This window comes from Corylus avellana, chromosome ca4 (genome assembly GCF_901000735.1).
Source record: "Corylus avellana chromosome ca4, CavTom2PMs-1.0".
NCBI lineage: Eukaryota > Viridiplantae > Streptophyta > Magnoliopsida > Fagales > Betulaceae > Corylus > Corylus avellana.
Window position 1 is genome coordinate 32,531,564 of NC_081544.1, and position 11,944 is coordinate 32,543,507.

At 34.9% G+C, this 11,944-nt stretch overlaps 1 long non-coding RNA gene across 1 annotated transcript; it reads right to left on the bottom strand.

Moving 5' to 3' along the window:
- Positions 1-8,297: 8,297 nt before the first annotated feature.
- On the bottom strand, positions 8,298-9,060 carry LOC132180046 (uncharacterized). Its single transcript, XR_009440011.1, has 2 exons — positions 8,765-9,060; positions 8,298-8,512 (listed from the first exon to the last, which is right to left on the bottom strand). It is a non-coding gene; the product is annotated as an uncharacterized LOC132180046 (long non-coding RNA).
- Positions 9,061-11,944: the final 2,884 nt, after the last annotated feature.

Below are 11,944 nucleotides of genomic sequence, written 5' to 3' on the forward strand. Positions count from 1 at the left end.
GTTGTTTGAACTCAATGAATTCCTTTATAACCTTTCTTTTCTTTTTTCTTTTTTTCATTATTATTATTTATAATTTTTGCTAATCCTTTCTAGGACATTTTCGCAAAAAGATTTTTTTAAATTAAATTATAATGTAGTCATTGAAAAGAAGAGTGAGGATTGAAAATGAATAGTATTTGTGATTTTTTCTTTCTTTCTTTGGAATAAATGAAATTTAGTCCTAAAGAGCATTTCCAATGGAAGAGCTAAATGTTACGTACTTCTATCTAAAATGGCACTTCAAATGTTTAAAAAACTCTCTACACTGGATTAGCAAAAAAAAAATGTAAAATAGATATTTGATTGGAAGAGCTAAAAAAAAAAGCTAAATCTAGCAACACTTTTCAAGGAAGCTATTTTATTTTTCATTGTTTCTCTCACCTATTTTCTCTTTTTTCCAAATCTTTTCCTACTTTTTCTCTGCATGTTCTTTTTTTTCCAGAATTTTTCCCATTTTTTCTCTAACATGTTCTCTTTTTCCCAAAACTTTTACTGATTTTAATAATATTTTAATAGAATAGATAGAAATATAGCTAATTGGATGTAAAAACATTTAAAAATGGCTTAGCTAAACTAGATAAAAGTGAGTTTTGAGAAACTATTTTAAAATAAAAATATGGCTCCTCCATTGGGAATGCTCTAAGTAGTATATGCCATTTCAATTTAGGGTTAAATACCTAATACCCCCCTGGAGTTTACAAACTTTATTTTTACCCCCCTGTGGTTTCATTTTTATCACAGGAGGTTCCTGTGGTTTTGATAAATGACCAAGTTAGTCCTTCCATTAGTTGACCGTTAAGAATTCTATGTGGACCAATCAGATGCTGACACGTGGCACCTACTTAATTTTTTTTAAAAAAAATTAAAAAAAAAGGAAAGGAAAAAAATTGGAATTGTGACAGTTGGGAGGTGTGGTTTACAGGCCCACCCACCAGCCAAGGAATTTGGGAACCTGTTGGGGTACTAAGGGGTGGCGAAACCACCCCAGTGGGGTGTAGAACCACCCGAGCTTTTCTTAGACTGGCCACCCCCTTGGGCACCAAGGGGGTGGCTTGGCCACCCCCATCCGGCCAGATGGGGGGTGGCCGAGCCACCCCCAAATGCCCAATTTTTTTTCCTTTTAAAAAAAAAAAAATTACATTTTTTTAATTTAAAAAAAAATTAAAAATTAAGTAGATGCCACGTGTCATCATCTGATTGGTCCACGTAGAATTCCTAACGGTCAACTAACGGATGAACTAACTTGGTCATTTATCAAAACCACAAGGACCTCCTGTGATAAAAATGAAACCATGGGGAAATAAAAATAAAGTTTATAAACCCCATGGGGGTATTAGGTATTTAACCTTTCAATTTAATATTTAGGTTTTTAATTTTGATAATTAAGTCCTCAGATTTTCTTCTGATTTCAAATAAGTCCAATCGTCTTAATTACTGTTTAGTTAATTAATGGTATTCCACATCATACCAATAAATTAATGTACATAACTTTCGTTTGACACGATATACCAATTGCATGTACCAGCTGCCATGTGACACAACTATTTTAAATTACAAATATATCTTAAATATAAAATAATTTTTTATGTTAAAAATAATAATATTAACATGGCAGCCACCCCTAGTGAGGATTGGCCAGCCACTACCACTAACTAGTGATCAAGGGGGATTCCCTCTCATGGGATGAGGGGTGGCAGTCCCTCTCGATCTTGTGAGGGGCAACATCCCCTCATAGAGGGGGTGACCACTCCTCTTTAGGAAGGGTGGCCTCCCAATTAGGATTGTCGTCCCTCTTTGTGCGGAATCCTTTCCTAATTGAGGGGTGTCAATCCCTCTTTGTAAGAGTTGATTCATATCTTGTGATCGAGGGGATGTTTTTGCCATAGCCATCTCTCTCTCTCTCTCTGAGGGCGCCCCCCCCAATAGGTGACTCTTTTTTGAAAGGAACAACTTTCACAACAGCTGCTCTTCTCTGTGAGAGACGACCACTCTTTTTTATTTGTTGTTGGATTTGAATTTTATAAAGAAGCAACCATAATGTTATAACTTAGTTTTTCCCTCTCTTTTTGTCCCTTTGGGATGAAAGAGAAAATTGTGATCAACCAAAAATAAAAACATAAACAAATTAGACAGCATGCCCAGGCCACAAAGCCGACAAATTAAATAAGTCTTTAAATGGTAGCTCAATCGAATGAAGATCATGCCTTATGAAGTAGATGTCATTAGTTTAAATCATCTTCCTCCTTTCCCTCACCTTGTACGGACATGAAAAAAAAAAAAAAAAAAAAACCCAACAAAATAAAGAAGAGAATTTCAACAACATCCGCTCCCCTTTGTGAGGGACAACCACTCTTTTTTTATTTGTTGTTGGATTTGAATTTTATAAAGAAGCAACCATAATGTTATAACTTATTTTCTCCCTCTCTTTTTGTCCCTTTGGGATGAAAGAGAAAATTGTGATCAACCAAAAATAAAAACATAAACAAATTAGATAGCATGTCCAGGTCACAAAGCCGACAAAATAAGTCTTCAAATGGTAGCTTAATCGGATGAAGATCACGCCTTATGAAGTAGAAGTCATTAGTTTGAATCATTTTCCTCAATTTCCTCACCTTGTATGGACATGAAAAAAAAAAAAAAAAAAGAAGCCGACAAAATAAAGAAGAGAATCTCGACTAAATAAAAATACTGAAAAACTAGGAAGTCGCTCTTGATCTTTTGATACCCAAAAAATCGCTGATTGTTCATTTGTTTATTGAGAAATTGTAGGAAAAGAAAGAAATATTAATTGAAACTAGCCGTGCCTATGACGACTACATTTAGTACTGTATAATATGGTTTAATGGACGTCGTGAAGCATGAGGCAAAAAAAACAAAGAGAGAGAAAAAAAAAATTATATTCTTTTAGTTCTTGTAATCAATTTAATTTTCCTTTTCTTTCTCAACCCTAAGGAGGTACGTATTTGCTAAACCATAAAATTGGACCAACCATGAAATTGTGTTTGTCATATATATATATATATATATATAAAGATTTGAACTGCATATATATATGAACCAACACTTAGGATATCGATAACTAAACACCCCAAATATTTCTAGAGTAAAACATAAGATAGGTTTCTTAACATAAGTTTGTCAAGTTCTCTTTTTGAAAGGCCAACATAGTAATGGCAAGATTTAAAAAAAGAAAAGAAAAAGCAAGGGCATAATTGCACGGGTCTCATAATCTCATGATTTTGATGAGTTTAAGCTTACCTAAAATAGATTGTGTGTGGGGGGCTGAAGCAGCGCTTGTGTTTGTGCGTGAAAGCAAGTACTGAAAGTTTGGTATGGGCAACCAAAAGGAGAAGCAGATAGAATTAATATATGTGACAAAAGAAAACTGTTAACACAAGTACCAAAAAGTTCTTACTTTATCCAAAAACACAAGAACCAATTGATCGATAACCCACCGAACTTTGTTTTAATGCTAATATTTTGTCAGATGGCACCCAGAGTTCCCCCAAACACTTCAGTAGGATAGCACTGGCCATTGGCCACTGGCCCTCTTTTATAACGGCTCCAACAAGAGCCCTAGTGAAGTGTTCAAGGGAACTCTAGGAGACAGCTGACGCTCTTCCCTCTTTGAGATTGGTTTCTAGCTTGGTAAGGGAATGCACCGCAACTTTCCTATTTATAGAGCTTTTTTGCGGAAGATACTTGAAGGTGGCTAGCTATTATTGGTTGGAGACTTGTTAGAGATGAGAAATATCTAACGAAACTGAACCTGGTTGGAATTTTGAGTAAGATGATGAAGGGCAGATAATAATAATGTTGAGGTGAATTGACTGCCAAGCTTCTCTTCTCCACTTTACAAAAGCTTAAAATGTGAGGGAAGACGTGTCCATGCCAAAGTCTATAAGAATATCGTGCACCGCCAAGTAAGTAGACGTCAATGATATAGAATTATGTTGATAGGAATATATAAATTTAATTCACTCAATCAATACTTTAACACTCTTGATCTCTCACATGTCAGAGTTTGAATTCATGATCTCTAGTTATGAAACCATATTAAATCATTACTTATCCCAAAAGCTTAACATAATATAAATTATTTAATCTATACTTGAATTAATAGTTCTCAACTTCAATAAACTTTCTAGTAGTACCCTGCTGGGGGTAGTAATTTGTATTTTCGTGTCGAGGCATAGATTTATAATTAAAACTATATAAGTCAACTTCAATCTAACCTACTCAATTAAATATGCCAAACCTCTCAACCTTAACCTACTAATTTCGTATTGGGTTCGTAGGTTGTACGTGTCAAAAATTGTTAGCCTTAATGTCAGGTATCGGATTCGAGTCGTGTCAAGCCGTCAATTAATGCATAGATATAAGACTATACATATAGGTCAACTTTTACTCAACCCATTAAATTAAACGAATCAAACCGGCTTTTCAATCTCAACCAATTAATTTCATGTTGAGTTCGCATCAAATATGTTAGTTGTATAGCTGGCCCTAGCTAATACCTCCGTCACAAAAGAACACGTTATAGATTCCAAAAGGGACTTGTTTTGTGTGTACTAGAAAAGCTGAAAGGGATTGGCTGGACAGAGGATACTGAAAAGCACAGGATTGCAAGTGGCCTCTCGAAGACCACAGTCTAGCAAATATTCTCTAGTACCATGTCCATCTAGTCAATAGTTGCGTCTAGGTTCACTGGCTACACCTCTCAGGCTCCGTCTCTTTTTGAACAGAAACAATATATGTGATATATATGCAGCTCAATGGAAAGAAAGGAAGTGATCAATATAAATAGAAGGGTTTAGTAGCCACTTTGTCTCAAGCATGCAACTAAAGCAAAGTTCGTAGATTAAGTGCTCATCGGGTGCCCCCTGGTGTTTCCCCAAACACTTCATTGGGGAATCTGTTTAGACAAAACGATCTTCCTCCCTACTGAAGTGTTTGGGGGAACCCCGGGTGTCACTTGATATTGCTATGAATGATTTTAGGTTGCTGAAAATCTTATCATCCTCTTTGATGAAATCTTTCCTTAATTAGTAGGGCCTTTACATTCATTTTACAAATGCAATGCTCTTAATGAGGCTAGCTAGCTATGACTTTCCTTTTTATTTTTCTTTAGCTTTTGTTATATAATGGTAAGTGATATATCTATATCTGCCTCGGAAAGGTCAGATATAGAAATATCATTTAATTAATTGCGTTGTTTAATTATATATATGTTCATTATAATTATCTATTTTTCTTTTTTCTACACCGTCATGTCATATCTCATGTATATGATGAGGCCCCAATGAAGCTAGCTCACACCCTTACCACATCACATATTGGTACGTATAGGAAAAATCAATAACATAGTATAGATTAATCTTATAATGAAGTAACAATATACATACACGTCATGAAGCAAAGGTTATTAGTTTGAATTCCTCTCCCCAGATGTCATTAGTTTGAATTATTCTCTCTCATTTTCTTCTCCTTGTATATTCACGTTTTTTTTTTTTTTTTTTTTTTTTTTTAACATATCCACGCGAGAGGGGAATTCGAACAAATGACCTTCGCTTCATAAGGCGTGGTCTCCAGCCGATTGAGTTAGCCCTTGAGAACTTGCATATTCAAATTTTAGTTTATCTCATTGATGCAGGAGAAGATGCTGAATCAGTCGATGAGTTGTCGGATACTAAATTAATTGCATTGGAATATCTTGACAGAAAAGATCAGAACAAAAGTGGCAAGAATCAGGCATAATATTTGAAAAATATTGTATGAATACAGATATTTGCAAGAATGGAAAGAATCAAGCATAATAGTTGAAGATTATTTATTTGTCTACAAGAATTTTATTTTCTCCAAGTTTAGGGATACTTTTGTATTTTCATTTTCATTCTTTCAAAATTATTCTATGTTTGCTTATTTGGAGCAATTATGGCATTTTTCTGCCCTATTTGTTATTTTCTCTCTTCTTGAATTCTTTTTTCAATCTATTAATTATCATACGCTATAAGTTCTGTCCAACATCAATTGGAAGCAAAAAATAAAAAAATAAAATACAAATCACGTCTCATACATTGTGATCACAACCACGACCACCGGTCATGAAAATTGATGAAGAAATTACCCCAAGAAGATACTAAGCTCTTATACCAACTAATGTCGGGCATAACTAAGATTAATGTTCTTCAACTATTATGCTTGATTCTTTCCATTCTTGTGAAGATCTTTACTAACACAATATTTTTTAAATATTATGCCTGATTCTTGTCACTTTTGTCCTGATCGTTTCTCTCAAGATATTTCAATGCAATTAATTCAGTATCTGATCGAGAAACCATCTATTGATTTAGCATCTTCTCCTCCTGCATCACTTGTTGAATAAGTGCTTTGCCTTTTTAGCTCTCATTGGTTTTACCTCCCAACACTTACTAGTTAGAACATTGCAGAGCCAGGTTCAAACTTGAGACTAGCTAGATCCCATGGCCCCCGTCTCAAGTCTTCAAAAACGATGTTGTGCCCCTTAAAAAGCAGTTAATATTCAAAACCTTTCTGGACAAAGTAGCGTTGGGCTTCTATTATTTTATTAATGGTCTCCCAATCTAAATTAAATTTCATCTTGTAATCACTTCATTTTTTAATTGTGAAAACAAAGGGCTAAAATCGCTTCATTTTTTTAATTTGTTTACAAAAGTAGCGTTGAGTTTCAATATGTTTTATGCACTTCTTATAAATTTACATGCCTTTAAGAAGAACTTCTCAACCTAGTTATTTTAACTAGGGAAATTATTCAAAAACCCTTGTGCTTTTGCAGTTTTTAGATTGGCCAATTTAGTACCTCAGTTCTTATATATACTTTTGAAATGTGATTCCTCGGCCATCTCTTTTTTCCGTCCAAACATGGACAAAATTAAGTTGTTGATGTGGCAACTACAGGAGGTGTTATGCTCGACGGTAAATATGGAGTAATGCTCAGGGGTTGGTCCTCCCCGGCCATCAATGGGGTTGAAGCTATATATAGCCCCCCATTGGATGGTTTGAGGCATCATATATATGATCAACTGTCAGGTCTTCCTAATAAAAAAAAAAAATGGGTATATTGTTGAAAATTGGAAATAAAACTAACTAAGAGATAACACAAAATAGGAAGAGGAATATTCAACTTTATTCAACTTGATAAAATAACTTGCTTACATGAGTATTTATAGGGTACAAATGACACTTCTAACTTCTTCACAATAACTTCATTCATTTACATCTCATATAACTCACATGTAACTCCTATATAAAATAACTCTTGAAAAACTAAAAGACAGAACATCTTCAACTCACTTAGTAACATATGAGAATATGAAATGAAAAGACTCAATTAAATGTTAAAATTAAGTTTATTATTCAACATATATTTGGTGCCCAGGGTTTGAGAATTTCTCACCATATTTATTTGTTTGGATGAATAAAAGTTCATTAAACAAAAAGAAATGAATACAGAGGTACGCGCGTATGAGTTGCTCAACACAACCCCAAGACTTTAACCCGTACAATATATAGAGTAAGATAAAAACAACACAATAATACAATTGAACAAACACACACAACCCTAAGGAATAAGCCCTAATTACATCCTCTCTGAAAGCCCCAAGGCCCAAGACCCCACAAAAGATTAATTTTAAGTTAATCTGACCAAAAACAAAATATTAAGCAAATTTAACAATATTTTTGGATCTTCTCTCGAAAAGCCTATGATTCCTTTTTAGCCAAACCGCATACACTGCAGCTGCATGTGAACGTACATCAACTTGATAATAAGGCGTCCCTAAGAGGTAGCTCAATCGGTTGGGATCACGCTTAATGAAGCGATGGTCACTAGTTCGAATTCTCCTCCCCCTCTTGTGTGAACATATATAAAAAAAAAAACTTGATAATAAGGCAAATCAATAAAGCATGCCTTGGAATCGAGCAACTGAACTAAACCACCTAGCTAATTACCCCACATATATATATACTATATTTTTTGTTAATTAGCTAGAGGAATTTTTCAGTAATTGTCTTTCCCTGGCCTATGGGCGTACGTAGGCCTTTATGGTGAACCATCTAAATATTGTGTTTTCTGTGTGAGTAATTCATTTTCTTATTCATCTTCTAATGAAGTTCTATTAGGACTAATTAAAATTTGGAAATTTGGGTTGTTACTACAAATAAAGCATGTGCTGTTTCCAAAGTGAACTTTAATTAGAGTGGGAATTATTGAACTGAAATTAAGTAACTGAGCTTCCCATTCTGCTTGTATTTATCAGTAAGAGCAATTACATATAATTTGAGAAATTTGCTCAAAAGTCTTCCAGAATGAAGGATATCGTCATTCAATGATGTCGTATTTCACTTGTCTGCTCCACACTATCCCTTGAAGTACATATGGTCTGTAGTCCTCCAGTTCATGCGGCCAGCGGGTTCGTCGTCTCTATTTGCTTCCCTAATAACCAGATGAGATGGGCAAGAAACTTTTAGAATGAAAAACATGCATTAGGGTTTGTTTTTTTTTTTCACCTTCAAGGATTAGTGTTTGTTGTGAAGTTAAATTTTAAGCAAAACATTTATATTTAATTATCTAAGTATGGGGAATGGGGTTTAGAGTTAGGGTTTCAAGAGTATAGGACTTTTTAAGACACTTTGTTTGTATGCCTTAAATAAATAAATAATAATAATAAAGAAAAACTTCACTTACCTTCCCATGTTTCATCGCTTTTGCTATACGCGAAAGGAAGGAATTGTTAGACATGAAATGCAGAGAAAGATCGAAGCTTACATACCTCAGAGATTCAAAGATTCATTACTATATATATATATATACACGTAAACGGCTACCCTAGTTCTTCTTAATAGCCACTTATCAACGTCAGATGACAACCAGAGTTCCCCCAAACACTTCAGTGGGGTAAAATTGCCCTCACTTAATTGAGGGTTATTTACAATTTCATAGAAGTGGTCGAGGGAACTCTAGGGGACAGCTGACCAATTCCGTTTCTGTTGTTTTGGTTTCTTGCCTTCGTCGCAAACCTACTATTTATAGAAAAGGTTCCCTAGGCGCTGTCCATCTTCGTTCACATGTTCAGTAATGGCCCACTAGATAATCAGATAAGAAAAATCTACGCACATGAAGCTGATAAAGAAATCTGATCATGAACCTGGTCAGAATAATGGGTTAGATGAAGGGTAGAGAATAACATTCTGGTGATGAGTGGCCGAAAGCTTGTTACGGCTAATTACTCTCTATGGTCTTTCAACATTTGGGGACAAAAGCTTTACAAGCGGGAATTCGCACGTATGAATACATTAGCATTACATATCTTCAACCGAGCAATAGGCAATTAGCTAGGCATGATATGGGGATATGGTCAGTAAATATGTATGGGGCTGTACCTTATCTTTAGTAGTCCATAAAAAAAGCAGGAAAGGAATATTCGCTCTTGAGAGGATAGAGAGTAAAAAGGTAGGATGAACATATGGCCACACACCTTTGATATTATTCTCTACCTTTCATCTAGCTAGCTAGCCAGCCCACTATAGTATGTCGTCTATAGTGATTACTTTAAACTACAAGTATCCTCCAAATATATTAAATTTTTTTTAAAAAGAAAAATAATCACCAACAACCCTCGATTGGTAAGGGTTGGCCGGCTAGCTAACAATAACTAGTGAAGGCGATTGCCCCTCACGGGATGAGGGGTGGCTGTCCCTCTACTGTACATGAGCGGAAACATCCCCTCATATATAGAGGGGTTGACGCAGGGTGGTTTCAACTAGACATGTTTTAATAAAAGAAAGTCATATATCGAGTTTTTAACATCGGATGTAGGCATGCTTGGTGGCTTAGGAAAGCTAATTCAAAGGTTTACAAAATCATGTTTCATGAAGCTTTGCTAATTTCAATGTTTCTAGGTCAAAAACGGGTTGTAAAGATGAGACTGAAAAACTAGACAGAAGCCAATGTCCTAAGTTGCAGTTCAAACTTCACTTGAAACACCAGGAAAAAAGAGGGCATCCTAATTAAGTTGCTGTTCGAATTGCACTTGGAGTGCTAGGAAAGACAGGATGCAGTATTGGGCATCCCAAGTTGCAATTTGAACCGCACTAAAGGTGATTTTTACTAGTTCGAATTGCAAATTGGCTCAGTTAATTTGTAGTACTGCAACAAATTTTTGTAACAACTTATTTCAATATTCTATCCTAGGTTTAGGGTTTTGTTTACTATAAATACATATTATGGGTACTTGCCTAAGAACATAACTTTGATGTTATTTTGAATGATTCTCGATGGGAAACAATTTAGGATCAAGTGGTTTTCTTTCTATCTAATTACATTGAATCCTTGATAGAATCTTAGTTTTGAGAAAATCTAGAGTTATGATTCTATTGTTGTTTGTCTTTGCAATCTCACTACTTCACGATGCATCAAGGATTTTGTTAGAGAATAGCTAATCAATAAGGTATTGGGATCAAATATTTCTAATTTTCTTTAGGGTTGTCTTTCTTTTTGTAGTTGATTTAATAAGGCTTCCCCCTTCTTGCTTATCATAGATCACATGTAATACGGTATTATAAATGCTAGAATATAATTTAAATGATTAAATATATTATTTTCTATAAGCTTAAGTTTTTATAACAACTAGTGATTTAATATTGAAAAACTTAAAAACGACTTCAAAAGACACCTATTCAAATGTCTAGGTGTTTCACAAAGATTATGTGGAATAAGATCTAACCTAACAGTTAATATTCAACCAAACACAATATGTAATGAACATTCAAGAACACAGATATTTGGTTACGAAGAGGAAACCATTTAAAAAACTCTATAAATGTAAAACCTTTCTGGGGCAGCCAAACTCAGGAAATCAATCCACTATAAGAAGAATAAGGAATACAAGAAGAATTACAAAACATTTGCAATTGACTCTTCCTTGCATATGATAAGTGACCCACTTGACTTCTACCGCAGTAGCCCTTTCCAGAACATCTGGCACAATTCTTCTATGAGATTTTCTTTCACCGAAACTCCGATTGGCTTCACGTATTTAATCTTTACTCATAAAAACTAAAACAATATCTCTCTCTAAGCTCTCTGTATTTGCTCTCAAAATACGTACATATAATAGGCAAAACAATTTGCTTAAATAGAAAATAAAACACCATTCAGTAGTCATGTCCGGACAGGAATAAGTGGGTGTCCAGACACAGCTAGGGTTACATATGCGTAACCACGTGGTGTCCGGACATCCAAGTCTTGTGTCCGGACAGGCCATATAAAATGGACTTGCTGGAAATTGGGTCCCGACCCAGCTTCTGACGGTCCGGACCTGACTCTCAATTGCAGCTTTCTGGAACTTGGGTCCCGACCCAGCTTCTGGCGGTCCGGACATGCACATCAAAATCAGCTTGCTGGATTTTGTGTCCGAACCCGACTTCTGGCGGTCCGAACAGGGCCTTCTAGAATCAGCTTTCTGGACATGCTGAGATGCTTCATTTTCAACAACTTACATGTAAACCGAATGTGCCAAAACATAACCTAACAAATATAATACTAGAACTAAAGGCCATAAATTTAAACCATGGCTCCATAATTCACCCCTCATTTTAGAATGTTTGAAATCTACAATCCGCCAAGAAATCTAACAAGGTTTAGAATACAATTTAAATAATTAAATCTACAATTTCCTAAATTTAACATACACGTGTATTGAACTTTCCAACAAGAGAAAAAAATAAATATTTAAATGCCACCAAGATAGGAAAAAAAAAAAAACGGTACGTGTGCAGTAGTAATTGCAAGTAGAATTTATTGAATTAGAAGAAAGCATCATAAGCTAACACTTACGTTTAAACCAATTGTATTTACTTTGATTCA